Source organism: Lepidochelys kempii, chromosome 8 (genome assembly GCF_965140265.1).
Source record: "Lepidochelys kempii isolate rLepKem1 chromosome 8, rLepKem1.hap2, whole genome shotgun sequence".
NCBI classification, from domain to species: Eukaryota; Metazoa; Chordata; order Testudines; family Cheloniidae; genus Lepidochelys; species Lepidochelys kempii.
In genome coordinates this window covers 62597111-62620594 of record NC_133263.1, presented here as the reverse complement: position 1 = coordinate 62620594, position 23484 = coordinate 62597111, and positions in this window count along the sequence as shown.

The window sequence follows — 23484 nt, the reverse complement described above, 5'->3', positions numbered from 1 at the left end:
CTTGCTCACACTACTGCATGGTTTACTCCTTCTGGGGAGAAAAGAAGGTGAACAACCCCTGGATTGCTGTGATGATCAATCTTCACTTGTGCTGTGCAAAGGAAGGAGGCTACTTGTATGCCCACAAATGGAGCAATCACATCACCTTTATTTTCAAAGAGCTCCAAATTGTAATGGAGGAACCTTTATAGCCTAGACTATAAACATTTTTCGATATATGCAGTATGGTGAAAACTTCTCCCTAGGCACTTTAGGAAAAATGGGGAAGCACGATCTTCCATTCAGAACTCAATTCTCTCTCTCTCTCTCCCCCCCTCTCCCTTCTTTTATGGCTATGTAAAATAGAAAAGTAAGAAATATGGGCTTGTAAATATCATTCTAATCTACTAGACCCATTGAATACACAGGAAACATATTAGCTAATGTACAAGCACATCACTCTCACAAAGACTACATATTTATAATAGAGGATACATTAGGCTGACCATTCTATTTCAACTTGTGTTTTCGTACTGTGTATAGTTCCAATGTACTGATTAGCTATTTCACAAGGATAAGGGTGTTGGAGATTTCTATTTCTTTCCATCTAATTGCATCATTTAAAAAGAAAGAAAGAAAGAAAGAAAGAAAGAAAGAAAGAAAGAAAGAAAGAAAGAAAGAAAGAAAGAAAGAAAGAAAGAAAGAAAGAAAGAAAGAAAGAAAGAAAGAAAGAAAGAAAGAAAGAAAGAAAGAAAGAAAGACTTCCTGGGGCATTTCCATAGCAAATAACAATTCAGAATAGCATACCATCAGGGGTCTGTTAAAAACATGTTAAACCAATTTAACATTACTTCTTTGGAAATAGTTTCTAGTTGATTTTAATAACTCTCTATGAGACAAAGGCTAAGGCATTATAAAAAAGTAATGAGTTCCCTGGCATGTATTCTTTGAGGAGGCAAAATCTCGAACTTCTTACCAGTATAGATCAATTTGAGATTCCATGTGACTGTTTTGGCCAGGAATATATATATTACAGTTTCCTTCACTCTTCCTGAATTTGTAAGAACCAGGAATATAATGCAAGAATCTTTGGTCCAGGCAATTGTTTGTAAAATATAGCCTGATCACAAGGTTAGATCAGAAAAGTACTGACCCAGAAACATCAATGTGCAGAGCAAATAATACAGGGTGGAATTGAAAGAACAGGTGAGATACAGTCTCTCATGGAAAAAAGAAAGAAAATTGAACTAACAAAGGAGAGATACTTTTAAATCTTAGAGGATGGAATTGACTAGTGATTTAGGGCATCCAACTTTAGACACCTTAAAGGGCCCTGATTTTCACCATGTGCTTAGTACTTGCCCTCTGAAAAATCACACTCTATTTCACATGTCTGCAAAATGGACAACCAAAATCTCTAGACATTCTCACTTGAAGGTCTCTGTGCCCAAATACAACCACAAATGGAAGTTTAGCAAAAGGCAACTTGACTCCTAAAACACATAACAGAACCAGAATGAAAAACAAAACAACCTGAAAGCAGTTCTAGAGGGAGGCTGAACTGAGTAATACATTCCCAGGTATTACTAATAACAGCCTAAATCAGCCAGCTGAATATTGACATGAAAACAAACAAATATTTGGCCCTACATATTTTAGTATGTCTGCATCAAATCAAGTTAGAGGAGTTGGCAGATCTCATGGAAGCAGGCCAGACAGTCAGTGGCTGATTATAGATCTCAGATTATAGATGTCACCAACACAACTCAGCCATTTCTGAGTCACCATTTCAGATCTTTAGGTTCTTGCTGGCACCATGTCCTCCAGAGAGTTGTGTGAATACCTGAGTTTCTGGATTGCTGGCAATACTGAAAGACAAAATTATTTTGAGTGAACCCGAAATGTTGTTTTTTTTTTCAGCTAACCAGAAAACAACATTTTTTATTATTTCACTTGGTTTTGGAGTTTTTTAAAAAAAAATTCTAAAAAAGAAATACATTTATAAACAAAAAGTGATTTTAAATCAAACTATTGAAACATTTTATTTTGAAACGTTGAAACAAAACACTTGGATTTTTTGCAGATGTTTTTGTTTGGTTGGTCCCTGCCTCCACCAAAACAACTTAATTAGCTCAACACAAATTTGCAATTTTTTTCAATGTACCCAAATCTGAGAAAAAAGCTTCAACTCAAAAAATTTCATCCAGCTCTAGCCCTCAGTGCTGCTTGGAGCAGAAGCCATACACACGTTGATCAAAACAATCTCGCTAGCTAAAACCAGAAAGATCTAAAATAGAAATGACATTTATCTCCCCTTAAATAAATAAATAATTTATTTGCTACCGGAGCATGGTTGGAACTAGAAGGCATAAGCAGAGGAGAATGTAGAATAAGATGCAGCATCAGGCTTGCTTTCTTCTTTCACTCTGGAGGTTCTAAACATTACTGTGAGGTAAATAATGACGTCAGGGCCCTGTTGTGCTAGCCTCTGTACAAGACAGACAGACACAAAAGAGGTCTCTGCCCTGAAGAGTTTACAATCTAAATTGACAAAGAAGGCAAAGAGTGAAAAGGGAAACAGGCACAGAGCAGTGAAGTTATAAGGACACACAGCTGGTCAGTGACAGAGATTGGAACAGAATTTGTCTCCTGACTCCCAGTCCAGTGCTTCTCACTAGACTACATTGCACACCATTACACAAAACAGTCATTTACTCGGTGTTAGGTTCTGACTGATGACGACTGTCAAGGCTAATTCCCCACTCTGGCACTTTGAGTGCAGAAGGTGGGGGCCCACACGGATTCTAAAAATTAATACTGGCCACTCCAGGTTTGTATTAAACTCCCCAAGGTTACAGCTTTTCTCTGACCTTGGATTGCTAGATGCTACCATCACCCAAGTACAGAACCCCTTTGAGAGCCCAGGAAGGCACACTTGGGAATTCCTTCCTGTGGGGTACCCTCAAGCCCTTTCATCCCCCCGGGGAAGAGCTGAGAAAGAAAAAAAAAAAAAAAAAAAAGGGAAATCAGCAGTTGCCACCAGCTAATTGAACAACGTGTGCACAAACCTCTTAAGACACAAAAATCTAATTCTGCTCTTCATTTTTTTTTAATTTTATTAATCAAAAAGAAAGAAAATACATCTGGGAGTTCAGGTTATTGCTAGATTTTAGAAGAGCAACTACAAGGATTAAGCATCAAGAATAGCTTTCTTGAGGTCCAGTTTAAAGGTGACAAGCAAAACAAAAGCACCTGGGGTTAGCACAGAGGAATCCACAACCCATAAAGAAATAAAAGGGAGAAACCTGGTTGTGTCTTCCTAGACATTTCCTGATTTACTTACTTATCTGGGGTTTTAAATGAGTAATGTCTAGGTATGATACTGATTTTTCATACCTGGCCCACGCTTCTCACAGCATAACTCTACCCTTTTCACCTCTCCCTGGGAAAACAACCACAGACAGACAAAAGGGGAGTCTTGTTTCAATTTTAAAAAGTTCTAGCTTTCCCATTGGCTCTTTTGGCCAGGTGCCCACTCACTTCCTTTTACCTATACATAGCAGTGAACCTTTAACCCTTTACCGGAGCAATTAGAGAACAGATACTAAGAGGGATTTTATAGCTACTGGCTGGCTGGGTGTCCATAAAATGGAGCTATCCCCTGTGATGTTGCACCCCATAATGCTTTATGGGAATATGCTTATGAATATATATATATGACATAACTGGAATATTTTTATGTTACATATGCCTTGTAACATATCTCTGTAAAGGTTATGATCTACTGAATATATTCATCCTATTTGTATGCATGTGTCATTTTTGTACTCGAAGTTACGAATATTGGCTGTGTACTTACTTGATTTTAAGTAACCTTAGTAAAGCATTTGGTCAGCTTCCTGAGAAAGGAATGTGCAAATTAAGTGCCCAATCAAGAAACACTTAATGGACAATGGATCTTGGAAGGCTCCAATCCACAAAAGAAGTCTACCTGAAGATGTTCAAGGTAGCATGTGAACCATGGCTGCTACCTGTAAGTTTTGAATCATGCATGGGCATGTGACTTGCCCATGTGACTCCAAAACTCCATCTTGTAGCTGGAATTCTCTTGTGGGGGTATCTACCCACAAGAGAAAGTCTATTAACTTTAACCCCCTGGGAAACCCCTCCATTTTGTCTTCAGCTGGCTCAAGAGATGGCCTCTCCACCCCAAAGGATACCTGAAAGAAACTGGAACAAAGGACAGTAACTACAGTGGATGAGAGTGATTGCTGGACCCAGACTAGAAGGAGGCTAGTCTGCAAAAGGAAGCTTACTGGAAACCTCTGAGAGTGAGGTTTTATCTGCATTCAGTTTTCTTACTGTATTAGGCATAGACTTGCATGTTTTATTTTATTTTGCTTAGTAATTCACTTTGTTCTGTCTGTTACTACTTGGAAACACTTAAATCCTACTTTTTGTATTTAATAAATTCACTTTTTACTTATTATTTAACCCAGAGTATACATTAATACCTGGGGCGGGGGCAAACAGCTGTGCATCTCTCTCTATCAGTGTTATAGAGGGTGAACAATTTATGAGTTTACCCTGTATAAGCTTTATGCAGGCTAAAATGGATTTATTTGATGTTTGGACCCCATTGGGAGTTGGGCATCTGAATGTTAAAAACGGGAACACTTCTTAAGCTTCTTTCAGTTAAGCTTGCAGTTTGTGGGATGTGGTTCAGACCTGGGTCTGTGTTTGTGGCCGGCAAGCATATCTGGCACAACCAGGCAGGGTTCTGGAGTCCCAAGCTGGCAGGGAAGGTGGGGCAGAAGTAGTCTTGGCAATCAGTTTGCAGTCCCAGGGGGTTTCTGTGATCCAACCCATCACACACCCCTCCCCCTTCATTTATCACAATGACCAAACCACTAACTTAGTTTGGTGAGATTTAAAATGCTGTAATTCACAGCAGGCAGACATACTGGTCCAAATGTTCAAGAGTGCCCACTATTTTGTGGTGTTTAAATTTCTCAATACCAAAACAGTGACTGGACTTGATTTGGAAAGCATCCACAACTCCAACTGAAGTTAAAGGAAGGTGTGGAACAATCAGCACTTCCAGAAATCAGGCATGAAGGTCTGGATTTTCAAAGGTATTTAGGCACCTAGAAGTGAGGGACACTTCAGTGGGATTTTCAAAACCCCACTAGGCACCTCTCTCTACCTTTAGGCACCTAAGTACTTTTGAAATTCTGGCCCTAGGTGTCCTAAGTGGCCAACAAAAGATATGGCACCCAAATAAGTGGATACTTCTGAAAATTTAGGCCATGTTTTCTCTTCTCAAAATACTCAATTGATATAGTAAATATGTTTTAAAATAACTGATAATATAAAGGCTGGTATTAGACAGGGGACAAGGGGAGATTTTGCCCTAATAAGAAGTTCAGTGGTAAGAGACTATGTGTAAAAATATTTTTAATTCTGTACTTTGTGTTCTTATGGCAAATCAGATCAAGGGTTCTCATCCTACTGAACATGACTGAAATATAGTGAAGAAGTTATCTTTTAATACATTTAATGAAACAATTATTTTAGACAATTTCCCAAGAAACATGTTAATTCTCCCCTATATTAAATCATTACTTACAAGTACTAATTAACCAATAATGTTGCTCAAAAATTATTTTTTACAGAAATGAAAATCAAAATGCTGCCATCTGAAGTTGCATATTATCAGTCATAATGATTTCCTTCTTGGTTAGCAATTGTTAATTAATGTTCCCCTGCAAATCATAATTTATGTTGCCGTACGATCTGTGGATATAATGTACTTCCAGCTGTAGTTACAATAAATCTCCAAAATCTCTATAAACTGCTCAAATGATTTTATCCTCTTTGCTTCATTTTTGCCAATGGGGAGACATTGAATCCATACATGAGGCTGGTCAAATTGGATTTGGCAAATATATAAAAGAACAAAAAACCCAATGCACCCAGGCATTATGGAGCTGATTTGGGAAGATTATACAAATTAGCTCCTTGTCTCCTAAGCACTTCCATCCCTTCTCCCGACTCCCACAGAATCCCATCAGGTGGAAATACCTGATGCAGGCACCTCAATAAAATTGTGCAAGGTTTTTTCAGAATTTCCCTATTGTCATTCCCTTGAATGAGTTCTTCCACTGCTTTCAGACAAAGCCAGCCCCTGAACTGAGTAGATCCAAGGAGGCATCCATACTGACTCCGAAGCCCCAACCCCTCACTACATATATTCATGGATTCCAAGACCAGAAGGGACCCTTTAGTTTAACCTCCTGTATAAGACAGGTCATAGAACTTCTCTAAAATAATTCCTATTGAATGAGATAGTTACTTGTGAGGACAACTCCATCACAGCCATGATACCATGTCCTGTCCAAACTATGGCCCCTTTAAAAGGGGCTTTACCAGTTCCATAGTGGTTGTGCAGCAAAGGTGATCATAGGAAAATGAAATTCAGCTCTGTGCTGTAATTTTCATGGGACTGTTGAAAGGATGGCCTGTGCAACTCCTGGCCAAATCCTCTCCCACTTTAGGTTCCAACATTTCTCACCTCATCTCCCTGCATGGATCCCAAATCCACAGAAATCCCAAGAAGGTGGAAGATGTTATAGAAGCATCTAATCCTATACCCTCGTTGGGCATAAGGAAGGGTATGTCTATCTGCAAAGGGTTACCTACGGGAACAGATCTTGGGGAACATGCTGTGTACCATGAAGTTGTTCCTCTTTCCCCAATCCTGCTGGGGATTTGACACAGATGTTACTATAGTCATAGGGCTGGAGAACAACCCACACAAAGCTCCAGTTCCAAAGCTGGCAATGGTCAAATGTTTCTCCTATTCTTCATTCTGAGTAGTGCGGGGCATTCTGAGCAGGGTTGCCCATTGCTAGTGTTCATTCATCAGAAAGGTGGAATCCCATCATTCCTGCCTCGACTATGTATTCTTTGAAGGCCAAGTGAGAATCTTTGAATCAACAAATCCCTTATGTTTCTCCCTGGATGAGCCATGTAACTGAACAGTCAGACAGGGAAATATATTTGAGTCATGAGGCCCTTTTAAAAGTTCATCTCTAGCCGATTGTTGCCTAGGCCACGGCTCAACCAGCATTTTCAAAGGGAGGGAGCTCTTCACCTGTTGCTCTGCTCCCAACCCAACATATTCCTCCTCCCTCTGTCATACCCAGTCCTGAGCTCTGGTGCTGCCTCTGCATCCAGACCTGAGCTCACCTCTTGCACCAAACTCCCCTGCTCACCTCTTGCCCCTGCTGCCACCCCACATCCAGTCCCATGCTCTCTCCCCCTGCATTGCTCCACACCCAACCCTGTGTCCTAGTCCAGAGAGTTGGTCATGCTGAAGAGCACTATTCCCACCAGGACCCAGGCCTTCTACAATCCCCAGACTCCATTCTACTTCTGCATCTCCGCTTCCACAGGAAGCACCAAAATCTCAGATCCAATCCTTCCATCCACCTGAGGACTCACTGTGTCTCCTACACCTCTCCCCAGGGGTTAAGGGTTCCCAGGGCCTATGGGCACCAGGAGGACTGCAAAAGTTGGGGAGGCAGCAAGCAGACCCACGGGGTCATCACACTACTCAAATTTGGCCTGGACACCTCTCTGTCATTCCAGCTCTAGTCAGCGCCAAAGAGGAGGTTAAGGGAGGGGGGTTGCTGCCCTGGGTCCCCCTCCTATTGAGCTCCTGCTCCTAGGAGCCTGGTTATATGGCTAGATGATGTCTGTGACAGTACCTTTAGGAACAGAACAATAACATGTGGTTGCACACTACTGAAATCAGCAGTATATGGCTACTACACCAAGGATTAGTCCTGGAGGCCTTCTGCACAGCACTCACCACACTGATTAACTGGAGCAGAGGGGAGCCTTTAGAATGGACTAGTTCTACTGTGCATTACTGTTATTCCAAATTCAACCATCCTCTGCAGACAATAGCAGAATATGACAAGTGTAATAGAAAAAGGAATGTGTAGCGTAGTTCTTAGCTTCCCTCATTTTTCAATCAGAATTAACTCCGCCACCCCTATGTGGTCAATGATAGGTTGGCACAATGAATTCTGCAACTTTGTTTTTGAATCCGAGGATTCCCCTCCCACCCCGCGGTTTAAAATGTCATATTATTCAATACACACAAGTACCAGCTCTGGTCAAATTTTCAATAGAGCTCCATCCCCACAATGCGGGCCATATTTTCGAGAGCCGAACTCCCATTTAGGTACCCAAGTGGTCAGATTTTCAGAAGAGCTCAGCAATTTGACTACTCAGTGTGTGCTGAGTTCTCTTGAAAATCTGACCACTGATTAATGTGCTTAAATGGGACTCTTGAAAATCATCTCTCAAATTATGGGTCCTAAGGGTTTGAAATACTGGCCACAAGAGGTAATGGAGAAAATGACAAAATCTTAAGCAGATAAATCTTATTTATAAATTATAAACCACAATTTAAAATTCAGTCCGCCATTAAAGCAGGTGGCCCACTGGACAGAGTACTGGAGGGTGACTTAGAAGTCCTGATTGTTATCCTGCCACTGATCTGCTGGGTGACCTTGTCAAATCACTGAACTTCTCTGTGCCTCAGTTTACTCACCTGTAAAATGGGGGTAATGGTATTTGCTTCCTTTATAAATAGCTTTAAAAGCTACTGAATATATCCCTTAGTGATATATAAAAGCTTGGTATTATTAATGGGGAAGCGGCACAGCTCAGTGAACAAAGGACTCATTGGCACTGTTTTAGTATGGCCATGCTGTGGTGATGGAATGTATTCTGGGAGTCTTTTCTATCTTCTTTCCACGGTTGTTAGCTGCTCTATTCTACTTTGTGCCAAATCCTGCCACCTCCATTGAACGGGGGATTGGCAGGACTTGGCTAAGCCAAGAGTTTTGTCCATCATGACCTCCAGCTCAGGAGGGTTCCATTTGCATCCTTAGGCAACAAGGTTTTGGGGGCATAGACAGGGGACAATCTGCCACTACACACATCCACTGCCCCTTGCCTTCTGTGGAGCAAGGATGCAGCAGCAGAAGGGGGCCAGCAGCCTCAGAGTTGTGGTAGGAACCATGCAGCTGCTCCACTACCATTCTGTGGAGCTGGGAAGTGAGGATTCCCTTTCCCTTGCTCTAGTGAAATGCCCCTGCACTGAGCCCTGTTCAATATTATGCAGCTAATATTTCAACAAGGCAGGCTGTTAACCCACCCCTGGCCAGCTGTCATTGGCTTGGCATGGAGATGGGGAGGTAGGGTCCTCAAAACTGTTCAAACATTGAAACTCTTCTATATATGTATTATTCACTTACTGCCAGTGACTAGTCAACATGAATCTTTATATGGTTTATATACTCGGGGAGGGAGGAAGCTATCCATATGTGATAGAAGCCCTGTCTGAACTAGTATCTTTCACACACTGTAGGGTAGGTTGGGAGAACAGCAATGCCATGCTACCCTATAGGAAAATTGGGAAGAATTGTGCCTCCGTTCCCCCACCACCCTACCCCAGCTCTCCAGCCCATAGAATGGAGTATATTGCCTACCCCATCCCTTAGGCTGTTAGTATCTGTACCCACCAATGGGTCTACCCAGTTCCATATGTTGGTGAAGGGTGTGGGAAGGCAAAGGATGAAGAGAAAGGGGGTACAGAAGTTAGGGCACTAACCTAGACATGGAAGAGCTGGATTCAATTCCCTGATCTGCTACATGCTTCTTGTATGGCACTGGGCAAATCACTTAGCTTCTGTACCTCAGTTTCCTCATGTGTAAAATGGGCATACGTAGTATTACACTCCCTCAAGGGTAGCAAGAGGATACATATGTTAAAGATTTTGAGGCGTTTGGACAGTGTAATGATGGGGCCTTGAGTACCACACATAGTGAGACAGGGCTAATGACTCACCTCCTCTAGTTGTGTGGATGGAGCAGAGTTCAGTGCATGTGCTATGTTTGGCCCTAACCCTTAACAAAGGTACATAAGTGAAAGAAAAGATGGCTCTCGCAGTGCACACGCAAAACATTCTGGAACAATCTATACACATACAAAATGCAATTTCACAGCAATATTACCAATAGATTTTACCCTTTTATGGATTAGGTAGAGATTTCATTAACAAGCTTTGCTTTTCTACTTAATGATGGCAATACAATCAATTATGCATGTAGCTATCATTAGACAATATAGAATTTTTCCTGCACAAGTGATAGGAAAAAAAAATATTTCCATCTCTCCTACCTTTGTAGTTCACAAAAAATATGGCAAATCCTTCTTTTCTGGGAAATCTTAGTTTGCCTTTTGAAATATTGATCCTATATGTAATAATATAGGACTACACTTCACATTTAGCCATTCCCTTGCCCCACATCCTAGGTGGCTGGTTTAAGAAGAGTGGAAGCTATTTGAAATCCTCAAGCCACAAAGCAGCTTTTTAGAAAGTTATTCCCTCCACCTCAAACCTACAACAAAAGTAGAAAGAATTTTATCCTCATTCTGGGTGCTACATAACACATTAGAATAAATTTATAGAGAAGGTTAATTACATCGCTCTGTTAGCATGACCTGACTGCATGCTATAGTCAGGAAGCATGAAAATGATTTTGAAGTACACATCAAGGGAGTGGATTTTTAATTCTTCTTTCTCTGGGGTTGTTCCTATACTTTTTGTGCTCAGGCAAGCAATAAGAGATATCTGTCTCTGCTGTGATTATATTCAAGATCCCAAGAAGTTTGAATGCTTTTGTAAAAAAAAAAAAAAATCAAATGAATTTGATGACAGCATCAAAACAAAAGCTAAAATATTGTAGTTTTGTTTTATGTAAACCTTAACAATGACCAGATTCTACTAAGTTTTAACTATGTATCAGTGTCTTTTACCATCTACAGCTAATAAGATTATGCATTATGCAAGATAATTATCTTGTAATAATCACAATTTGAGTCAGTAGGCTAAGCAACAGTTGATAATATACAAATGTGTACAGTAAATCCATAAACTATTTTTTAAAAAGTTTACGTCTCTGTGAATGATCAACTTTATAAACATATAGCACCTTAGATATTCCAGCAAATGTGCATTTAAAGATGGAGAAGAAATTTTAAGGCTGATCTCCCTTGATGAGCTTTGTACTGCTTTCTATCAGGTAATTGTGCATTTGAGGTTCAAGAACTCTTCCATTTACTGCAGAATGTAGAATATAGAAAGAAAGCATTTCAAAGGAATGTTTAAGTAACCTCCAGCGAAAGTAAATACTGGAGAGTATCCATATAGTTTGAGTGGCATGACTGTCTATGTTACTAGCTCTATGGTATATCAGTTAAAAAAAATTCTTTTTTCACTTTTAGTTTGATTTGTGTTTTTTTAATTTTTATTTCTAACACCAGTCTTTTGAACAAAGACTTAAGAACCCAAATATTCTCTTTGCAGGAACAACAGAGTGAAAAGAACCTACAATATTTTGATGTTTCTTTGTGTGCACTTTTGATTGCCTATAATACAATATTAATTGAATTGGCACAATCCAGGAGCTTTGCAATTCCACTTCCTTTCACCCCTTCTTTTAAAGAACAATTTAAATTTACCCCACAACAAATTGAATTATAAGGCTTATGAAGCTATCACTCAGGTCCAGATCCTCCAAGGCTCCTAAACTTTCATTGAAATCTGGGGCATCCTAAGAAATATTCATATGGTACACACTGTCAACCTCAGTGGAGCCATCCCCACTGAAGCCACTGGTCCCAGCATCTCCCCTGCTGAAAGGGGAAAGGAGTCCAGGAGAGCTGGCTGTATTTCAAGGAATCCCTGTTGAGGTTACAGGGACAAACCATCCCAATGAGTCGAAAGAATAGTAAATATGGCAGGCGACCAGCTTGGCTTAATGGTGAAATCCTAGCGGATCTGAAACATAAAAAAGAAGCTTACAAGAAGTGGAAGGTTGGACATATGACCAGGGAAGAGTATAAAAATATTGCTCGGGCGTGTAGGAATGTTATCAGGAGGGCCAAATCGCACCTGGAGCTGCAGCTAGCCAGAGATGTCAAGAGTAACAAGAAGGGTTTCTTCAGGTATGTTGGCAACAAGAAGAAAGCCAAGGAATGTGTGGGCCCCTTACTGAATGAGGGAGGCAACCTAGTGACAGAGGATGTGGAAAAAGCTAATGTACTCAATGCTTTTTTTGCCTCTGTCTTCACGAACAAGGTCAGCTCCCAGACTACTGCACTGGGCAGCACAGTATGGGGAAGAGATGGCCAGCCCTCTGTGGAGATAGAGGTGGTTAGGGACTATTTAGAAAAGCTGGACATGCACAAGTCCATGGGGCCGGACGAGTTGCATCCGAGAGTGCTGAAGGAATTGGCGGCTGTGATTGCAGAGCCATTGGCCATTATCTTTGAAAACTCGTGGCGAACCGGGGAAGTCCCGGATGACTGGAAAAAGGCTAATGTAGTGCCAATCTTTAAAAAAGGGAAGAAGGAGGATCCTGGGAACTACAGGCCAGTCAGCCTCACTTCAGTCCCTGGAAAAATCATGGAGCAGGTCCTCAAAGAATCAATCCTGAAGCACTTGCATGAGAGGAAAGTGATCAGGAACAGCCAGCATGGATTCACCAAGGGAAGGTCATGCTTGACTAATCTAATCGCCTTTTATGATGAGATTACTGGTTCTGTGGATGAAGGGAAAGCAGTGGATGTATTGTTTCTTGACTTTAGCAAAGCTTTTGACACGGTGTCCCACAGTATTCTTGTCAGCAAGTTAAGGAAGTATGGGCTGGATGAATGCACTACAAGGTGGGTAGAAAGCTGGCTAGATTGTCGGGCTCAATGGGTAGTGATCAATGGCTCCATGTCTAGTTGGCAGCCGGTATCAAGTGGAGTACCCCAAGGGTCGGTCCTGGGGCCGGTTTTGTTCAATATCTTCATAAATGATCTGGAGGATGGTGTGGATTGCACTCTCAGCAAATTTGCGGATGATACTAAACTGGGAGGAGTGGTAGATACGCTGGAGGGGAGGGATAGGATACAGAAGGACCTAGACAAATTGGAGGATTGGGCCAAAAGAAATCTGATGAGGTTCAATAAGGATAAGTGCAGGGTCCTGCACTTAGGACGGAAGAACCCAATGCACAGCTACAGACTAAGGACCGAATGGCTAGGCAGCAGTTCTGCAGAAAAGGACCTAGGGGTGACAGTGGATGAGAAGCTGGATATGAGTCAGCAGTGTGCCCTTGTTGCCAAGAAGGCCAATGGCATTTTGGGATGTATAAGAAGGGGCATAGCGAGCAGATCGAGGGATGTGATCGTTCCCCTCTATTCGACATTGGTGAGGCCTCATCTGGAGTACTGTGTCCAGTTTTGGGCCCCACACTTCAAGAAGGATGTGGATAAATTGGAGAGAGTCCAGCGAAGGGCAACAAAAATGATTAGGGGACTGGAACACATGAGTTATGAGGAGAGGCTGAGGGAGCTGGGCTTGTTTAGCCTGCAGAAGAGAAGAATGAGGGGGGATTTGATAGCTGCTTTCAACTACCTGAAAGGGGGTTCCAAAGAGGATGGCTCTAAACTGTTCTCAATGGTAGCAGATGACAGAACGAGGAGTAATGGTCTCAAGTTGCAGTGGGGGAGGTTTAGATTGGATATTAGGAAAAACTTTTTCACTAAGAGGGTGGTGAAACACTGGAATGCGTTACCTAGGGAGGTGGTAGAATCTCCTTCCTTAGAGGTTTTTAAGGTCAGGCTTGACAAAGCCCTGGCTGGGATGATTTAACTGGGAATTGGTCCTGCTTTGAGCAGGGGGTTGGACTAGATGACCTTCTGGGGTCCCTTCCAACCCTGATATTCTATGATTCTATGATTCTATGAATGTGCTCCATGCCCGGTTCCTACCTTCCAACCTGGCCCACCCAGGTGCAGCGTCATTCCCCATCCCTGAGATAGGACAAGAGCTGCCAAAAGTGTGGCAAGGCCAGGCAAGTCCCCACGGGGGGACCCCTGATGCAGGAGATAGCCCCACAGCAGGAGCAACACTACCTTCACCACATTTGGCCCCGGCCACCCTCTGTCATTCAGGTGGTGAATGGACAAATAATTCCTCCCAAGTACGGACAATCTTCAGACATCGGTATCTATATTTAGGCACCCAAATCCATGTTTATTAGAGCTGTTCGAGAGACTTCCTCTACCTTCTCCACTGTGCTCACTGAAAGTGTGCTCATATGTGTAAGTTCTAAGCACCTGTAGCCACGACAGGACAGAGATTTTTCAAAGCAATGCAAGGGATTTAACCACCTGTTGTCTACTGAAATAAATGGAAGCAGCTAAATTCCCTATGCTGCTTTGAAAATGTCAGCCTTATAACTTAAGTATGAAGACTGTGGCCAGATTGGCCGCTAGGGCAGCAACAGGGGACATCTCTCCAGCTGAAGGTTCAGGAAACAAGAACTATTAAAGATGCGAACAAGCTATATAACCTTCAGGAAAAAAACATTTTTGTCCCCTCTGTTGTCAGAGTGGTTTTCCCTAGCCCCCAAAAAAGCCATTCAGGTCAAACTCTTTAAAAAGACTACTTAGATTTCTTTAGCAACCCAGGTTTACCGTCAATGAAAAATCTGATTAACGCTGGAATTAGGAAGCAGAAAAGGGACAGAGGGAAGAATTGGATAGGATCTCATGGGATGGCCAGGATACAGATACTTGCTGTAAGGGGCAAGAATTATTGATCAAATGATTGCACTGTCTATTGTACTTTTACAGGTGATTATTCAGTTTTGTTCTGGAGAGGCTGCGGGAGAAGCAGTTCACACTTCCCTGTACATCATGGTGGAGCTGCCTTTTGGTCTATGAACTCTTGGAAGAAGGTAATCATTGGCATTAAGTACATGACAGGATGGGTCTTATCCCTAGATCAAGTATTACTATTGTTTCCTGATCCAGTTGCTCCAGTAGACAAGTGGCCAGATTTCCACTAGTATAAATCAACATTTCCATGGGCATCAATGAAGCTACGCCAATTGACACCAGCTATGGTTTAACCTAGAAATTTTACTGTTTTGATTATCCATGAGTCCTTATATAATGTGTATGTGAGAGCATGTGTGGTGGAGGGGAAGAGGAGTAGATGGAAACATTAAGTAAAAAGTACTATGGTGGAGTATTATGTAACACATTTCCGTTTTCCTGCACCGTGGCCTCCCTTTTCCAGCCCTTTAGTTTCCTTCTGTGATGAAACACAGACCAGAGTGCTATATTTTTCTGGACTTAAATTATACAGCATTAAACTTCATCAAGAGAGTGCCATACAATTTCTTAACAAATGAACATTTAATGTAAACAGACACCTGCAACCAGCATTGTATATCTCATACACACAAACAAACTTATTTCTTCATACCAGTCATCCTGCCCTTTAAAGTATTTATTTTGTGTTACATGACAAAAGCAGGTTTGAATGATGATTTGCTGTTAAGTTATATACAAAATTTTAAAATGCTGTTTGAGCAGACAGTTGCATTCATTCCGTAATTTGGAAAGTAGGTAATGTACACATGATATTCAATTAATGTCATACTTGTTTCTCTAATTAAAATTTTCTAATTGTGTTTGAAAAGCTTGAACTATGTATTATTGTAGGTGTTAATATAATGAAATGTTATAGTCTTCCCTAATCAAAACATACAAGTGTAATTATGAATGAGAATTATCCCATTTTCCTCAACAGCAACTTAAGTTTACTCTTTAGCAAATGCCCTTCATGTTAAAATGTATAAATTGAACTTTTCTTATCTCAGTAAACATAAGTAGAGATGCCACTGACTGCATCTGCACCACTTAGAATTTACATCTTTTGGGGGCTAGGCACGGTTTGTTTAGTTCATTGATTTTGCACATTCTTACTGATTTATGTTTATTTACCAATTCAAGTAATGCAAATGCTAACCAACATTTGGCGAGAACACTTAGAATTCACATAACACCTCTGAGGGGAAAAAAAAAAGGTGAGGATAGAAGATTATAATTCAGAGATGGAAAACATATTTCCAGTCACACAACTTAATCTCTGATCATATAATGAAGTTTAAAAAGCTAGTTGCATGTCAGTGGCTTAGAAATTCATGATTTGATTGGTTAAGAATTAGTCATGTATTCAAGCCCAAAGCCTTGAAGTGTTACCACTTAAAACTAGACTTGAAGTCTGTATGCCTCCACACCAGGAAGTAAAAGTGAACAACAGAAATCTCCCACACCATGACACACAAAGTTTGGGCTTGTAGGGGGACACACAATTTTTGGAAGGGCGAGGGAAGAAGAACAGTATATGTATCAGCTTAGGCACAACGTGCCCAACCATTTGATGGCATCATCATCAGCCATGTGGAGACACAGTAGCCTGTCATCGAAATAAGTCAGTGGGCACTTGTCAGGAGCTGCATCCTGGCTCATTAGAAAGTTCCCTTTTAAAGAGATTTGCTGCACAGGTGCCCTGTCCTGTTTGAAACGAGATGACTGGGAAGAATGATCTTGTGTGTAAAAATAGCACCTCAGTACATATATTCAATGAAAGGCTATATACATGTACAATAAATGCAACTGGATAAACTGAAAAACTGTAACCATATATTGTACATTAGAAAAGTTGCACTAAATTGATTTTAATTAGTCTAAACTGGCACAAATACCAAATACCCAATATAGATTCACTTAAACTTGTTTACCCTTAGCTTAATTTGACAATTTACAGATGAAGATTAAGCCAATTTAAACACGGGTTAAACAGGTAAGGCATTTACACCAATTTAACTAGTTCAGTTTCAAATCAGTTTAGTGAAACCAGTGAAGTTTTTCTAATACAGAAGCTCTGAATGAGAAAAAACAAAACAAAAACAAAACAAAAACTTAGATCCAATAGCTGAAACATATACTGCAGTGGATTCCTCTCTGGTCCTTATCAGTAATACAATTTCTCAGTAACACACTCCATAACAGCATTGCAATTACTAATTCTTTGGCCTTTTGTCCCCAAGTCAATAATTTCTCACTGTATCAGTATGGAAGATTAGCCCCTGCTCTCTTTCTTCCTGAGATTTCCTTGAAAGTGTCACAGTGTATTATCCCTTTAAGGCCAGCCCTGAGCCAACATATCCATGCTCCAAGTTCTGTCCCATTATGGGCTATCATACTGGGGACTATAGATGCTAGAGGATTATGTGGGCCTAGGCTGTGGCAAAATATGTTGAGAAGCAATTACTAGAAGTAGCCTTCCTTCTATGGAGGGAGGAGAGATTGATCCTGGTATGGGATTCTCCACTAAGACTTGGAAAACACTGAGCCCTGAAGGATTGTGAAGAGGCAGGATATAGGATGATCCTATTAAGTTGTTTCACCCCAATCTGTCTTTTCTTGATGAAATGACAAGTTTGGTTGATAAAGGTAATAAAGTTGACATAATAGACTTATGTAAGGCATTTGTCTTGGTAAGACACAGCATTTTGATTAAAAAACTAGAATGATATAAAGTTAACATGGCACATATTTAAATGTATTAAAAATGAGCTAACACACAGGTCTCAAAATGTAATTGTAAATGGGGAGTAGTCAAGCGAGTGTGTTTCAGTGTGGTCCTGCAGGGATTGGTTCTTGACTCTACACTATTTAACATTTTGATCAGTGGATGAACAACAACAACAACAAAAATCACTATGAAGTTTGCAGATAACACAAAAATTGTGGGGAGCACTAAATAATGAAGAGAATAGGTGACTGATTCTGATAAACCTGCATCACTTGGTAATCTGGGTGCAAACAAAGCGTGTGTGTTTTAATACAACTAAATGTAAATGTATTCACAGAGGAACAAAGAATGCAGGGCTGACAATAATTGGGGGGGTCACGGTGGAGAATGAGCTGAACATGAACTTTCAGTGTGATGCTGTGGCTAAAAGAATGAATGTGACCCTGGGATAGATAAACAGGGGAATCTCAAGTAGGAATAGAGAGGATATTTTACCTCTGCCTTTGGCATTGATGCAGCTGCTGCTGGAATACTTTGTATGGTCTGGTATCCACAATTCAAGAAGGATGTTGATCAGTTGGAGAGGGTTCAGAGAAGAGCCATGTGAATGATTAAAGGATTAGAAAACATGCCTAATAGTGATTGAGCTCCTTGAGTCAATCTATTTAACTTAACAAAGAGAAGATTAAAGGGACTTGATTACAGTCTAAATATCGACATGGGAAGCAAATATTTAATAATGGACTTTTCAATCTATCAGAGATTGAACATGATCCAGTGGCTGTAAGTTGAAGCTAGACAGATTCAGACTGGAAATAAGGTGAACATTTTTGATAGTGAGCATAATTAACCATTGAAACAACTTACCAAGAATTGTGATGGATTCTCCATCACTGACAAATTTTAAATCAAGATTGGATGTTTTTTTCTAAAAGATCTGCTCTAGGAAGTTCTATGGCTTGTCTTGTATGAGAGGTCTGACTAGATGATCACAATCATCCCTTCTGGCCTTGGAATCTATGAATTTATTAATTGAAGGAAGAGTCCTGGGGTATGGGCTTAAGGTTTGATTTTGATGTCTATCCTTGCCTTATGGATTTAGGCATGGGGTTCCAGAGAGGATGAGAGGAAGCCCTTTTCATTCCCTTGTATGAAATGGGAAAAGCAAGGCAGATCCTGAGAGAAGGAGGACACATGAACCCAAAGAGGGCTGCTGATCTCTTGCTTGGACTCCTATCTTGTCTCTTGAAGGGAAGACTTCTGATTTGTCTGAAGGGTCAGATCATGGTATCTATCTGGAAAAAGATACATAAGGAAAATTGAAGCAATGGATGCATCTCCATGGTAGAGAGTTAAGATGAATTTACAGTAGCCACTGTAAAACAAGATTTAGTATAAACAAATATCCTGCAAGTAAACACTAAAGCTACCTCTGGGGATGCCATTAGGATGATTTAAAAAAAAAACAGTGATCAGCCCAGAGTAGCATGTATTTTCTATATGGAACACTTCCACTGTAAATACTGAGTTACAAGCAGCTGGATAGTTTTGGTAGAGTGACAGAGTGGCCCAGTCCTGGCAATATGAAAATAGAAATAATTCCCAAACATGGAACAATGATTCCATAGCTTATTAGACTTATCAGCATTAAAAAGTCTTCTGGAGAAAGTACAGACCTATTAGTAGGTACAACATGGATAAACTTTCACAACTGATATTCTGGTGGAGATGTCTACAAAAATTGTGAGGGAACAAAATCAAATGTGTGTTTGGCTGGTGAAGTAGCAGGTTTAGCTCACACTTCCCTCAGCCCTGCCTCTCCCCATCACAGATGGTTCCAATGAATCAGGTTTTAGACTCAGAGGGCAGACCTGGGCAGTGGAAGAGGAGTTACAGCCAGACTCTGCAGCATTCAAACTGACCTCTTCACCCAAGCCCACGTATAGAACTAATGATGATTGGGTCAACATTATCTTACATGTTGTGCCGTAAACAAAGATTAAAATAATGTAGAGGTACAGCTGCTCACTCTTCTCCTAAAAGCAGAAGGAGATCCTCTGCATGTCTTGGGTCAACTGTGCTCCCCTCCATTGTTTGACTGGCATGGTGGGACCTACCTCCCCTCTTCCAATATATTTTAGCCTTTTTACTACATGGTCAAAGATTGGCACTATGGACTTCAATGGTGAAGTCAGAGAGAGCTTTAAGGGAGACAGGATTTGACCCCACCAGCCAGGCTGGGAGTACAGCAGGAGACAAGGGAAAAAGCTGGTTGAAAAGTTTTCCGTGAAGACTTTTTCCCCAGTGAAAAATAATACATTGAAACTGAAGTGTAATGTAGAAATGCACTCGTTTTGATGAAGTTTTCCTTGGACAAGTTTCTGAGGTCCAGGCTGTAAATTAGAAACAGACTGACTCTATAGCCCAGTGGTTTTGGCACTTGCCTGGAATGCGAGACCCAGCCTGAAGTCCCTGCTCTGAATCAGGCAGAACAGGGTCTTGAACCTCAGTTATCCACATCACAGGTAAATGTCCTAACTACTGGGCTCTATAGGCCCCATAAAAAATGTCAAAAAGGTTTCAATTTTGTTCTGATGCAGAATAAAAGTAAACTTCAAAATTGTTCCTATTTTTTTTTTCTTCTGGCTAGCCCTACCAAGGAGGCATTAGTAGCACAGCTCTGGAATGAACCATGCTGCTATGATGTTCACAGGGCCTGGGGAGGACTGAGGAGGAATAGAGTGCTCACAGATCCAAAATAGTCAGGTTTAAGAGACCTTGGGCCATGTAGGGTCACCAGGTGACGATGCCTGCCAAGTCAGAATTGTGTCTTTTTATTGATTGCCATTATATTGTCTCTCTTGTGAAGTTTTAATATTTTGGTTTTCTTCATAAGGTTTCTAGAATCTATAACACATGCATGAAACATCTGCTAATGGTGGGCTACTCGGTTTTCAGTATTTAGATGTCAAGAAAGTGGATCAAATTCTGATCTACACACATTCTCTATTCAGATTCTCTCACCCTCACAGCTTCTCTGCAATCAGCTGTACAAAGGGAATATAAAGGGCCAGGTCTTCACAGATAAGCATTTCCCCCAGCATGATGTAGTTATCAGGTGGCATACGACTGATATAACCTTCTTGCTAGTTTGAGTGCATCGCCAAAATGATGATGCACTACAACAATCCCTGGTCCTGTGAGGACCGTAGCCAGCCTGCATAGTTTACAGTAGTCATGAGACTGCTCTAAAGTGACACTGACCACCAAGTTGATGGAAAACCAGTCTTATTTTCTGGTGTTTGTTGACCCTTTTTCATTGCAATCAGCAGACACTGGGCATAGATAAGAAACTTTGCTTGCACATATATCTAATAAAAATATTTTATACTGCATCAGAAGATCCAGGGGAAAAAAAACACCAAGTTAGCTAAGAGTAGGGAATATGAGTATTCAATTGTCACAAACATACTATACAAAAGTGGTTAAAACACCCCACAACTGAACATACAGATTTCTTGATGAGATTAAAAGGAACATAGAAAAGTGACAGAGGAAAACACAAAATTTAAGAAACTCAAAATGAAAGGAAATGGGTAAATAAAAAAATGGCAAATAGGTTAAACTGTCCAAAAATTGCCACTTTAAGATTGAATTGTATTAATACTCAGAGCATCAAACATTAGATTACATTTCTGAAACAGCAGTAAGGATAAATACTTGCACTGTATTGATTGTGTCTAAATCTTTTTTTAAAGTGAGCCATTAAGAAAGATGGAATGCAGTTTACTACTTCATGGGCATAGGTCTAAATAGAGCCATTACTTTTCAGATCAGGCTCCATGGAATGATCTCCTGCTAGTGAAGGCTTGTCTTTAAAAATCATTTACTTGGTAGAAAAATTAGGCATATGCTACAACACCAGAAGGGGAATTGACTGCTTATGTTTCTACAGCTCAATGAAGACTCCTCCCTAGAAGTTCCTTTTAGTCTTTAACTAACATCTAGCAAACACTAGCGGCAGGCAAAACTCATTTTCAAAAATCAGAGGAGCATCTGACAGTGGTCAGTTGGATGGTCTAGGTTTTCTCCCAAAACTATTCACACATATTTGATCTAAGTTCCAAGACACGTATTACCAAAATAGAACAAAGGGTGTTACTGTTCCTTAAGTTGTTGAGAACTACCCACAAGAGAGTGACCTCTATTCCTGGGGCTACACTTTGGCTTCTGCTCTGACTGATCTGCCTCTCTGGAACCTTAAACTGCAGTCACCCTTTTCACAAAGCAACAGTATCTTTATTGCTTAAGAACCTGTTAGCTGTGATTGTCCCACCCATGATTGTGTAATCTGCCCCAGATGGAGTAACCAATTTCTAGTGTTGTAACTGTCAGTGAGTGGTCTGACTACAGATATCTAATCTCAGACAAGGAAGTTGATTCTGCCTTCATCATAAGGTGAAATAACTTATGTCCATGGGCTGTTTCACAGCTTAGTTTACTCCTGAGCATTTCAGATACAGCAAAGTACAGAGAAAGGAGGGGGAAGAATGCAGCAATGACCTGAGATAAAGAGAGACCAAGGAGTTACTCACTCGCAATTCCTCTGTCTCTCAAACCCATGTATTTCTGGAGTGAAGACTCAATTAAAGAGATTCACACTCCATGAAACTGAATTCTGACCCAAGCTGCACATGATTTATGCTGCGAGTGAGGCCAGTGTGATATCCCTTCAGGAGGTCCAGCATAATCCACCTATGTGAATTGATCCCACTCTGAGCAGAAGTTGAGCAAGCAGGGAAGAGATCTATGATCTATCCATGCCCTGTTCAGTTGACTTGCATCCAAAGTGGGTGTCACACAGTGCCAGATAAGAATGTGGCAGCGTGTTATACCAACTCTGCAGAAGGGATTAATGGCTACAGCAGTTGAGTCACTGGAATATCAGTGCCTGGGAGCTGAAAGTTCAGGATGTCCATGCATTTTCCAGAAATTAGGTATGTACTGAATACCCTTAATGCTTAAAATAAACGTTTCGGATAGGGGAGGGCATGGGACAAACTGAGACAATGAAAAGAGAACACACACTGGTGATGACCACTTATCCCGAAGATGTGATCTTGTTCCCATGAGACCAGGTCATACTATTTGTGGATTGACATTACTTATGTTAGAAGGAATGGCAGAATTGGGCCCAAAGATGTTAAACAAAACTTCACTGCCTTCAAAGGGTGCAAAATTACTAAGATATAGTAAATTGGATATGAAAACAAATCTGGCCACTTATGATTCTTACCATGCTTTTGTGAACAGAAAAGGGAAGGAAAAAAAAATCTCTTAAGAGTGGACCTTTTTAATGTGAAACTTGGTAAACTGAAAGGCATATGCCACTGGAGATGATCTGTAGCCACGTGTGCAGCTCTGATAAATTTTGTGAATGCTATTGCCAGTAATGAGAATTAAGGCTGGATAGGCGTGCCATTACACCAAGACCCATAATTGCAGGTTTAGATTTCAATGAAGCTTTTCAAATCTTTGATTTCTCCTTGGATTTACAAAAGCTCTGAATTGCCTGTTACCAGTGACTGAGAGATCCTTACACCATGTGAATAAATAAATTTAATCACCATTGAGTAGGAAAACATTTGTCATGTTGCAAATGAGTTCTTAAAAATGGTTCAGAGAAGAGCTGGCTAAAACTGCTACAGCTCAGTTTCACTTCAAGTCCTGGCAGATCCCCCAAAGTGTGTAAATCATGGCTGAATTTAAGTCAATAGATCTAATACCTTCCACCCAACTGAGGGTCTAGTCCCTAGTGTCCAGCAGATTCAAGATGGCTTCACTAGGAAGAGTACATCTGCGGCTCCCCACCTACCAGACGTGCTAACTACTCTAACCTGTAAGTTCCAGATTCTGCCACCTTTATCTACCACTAGGGGAGTGTTCTACACTGCAAGTAGGCCCATTCACTTTGTCT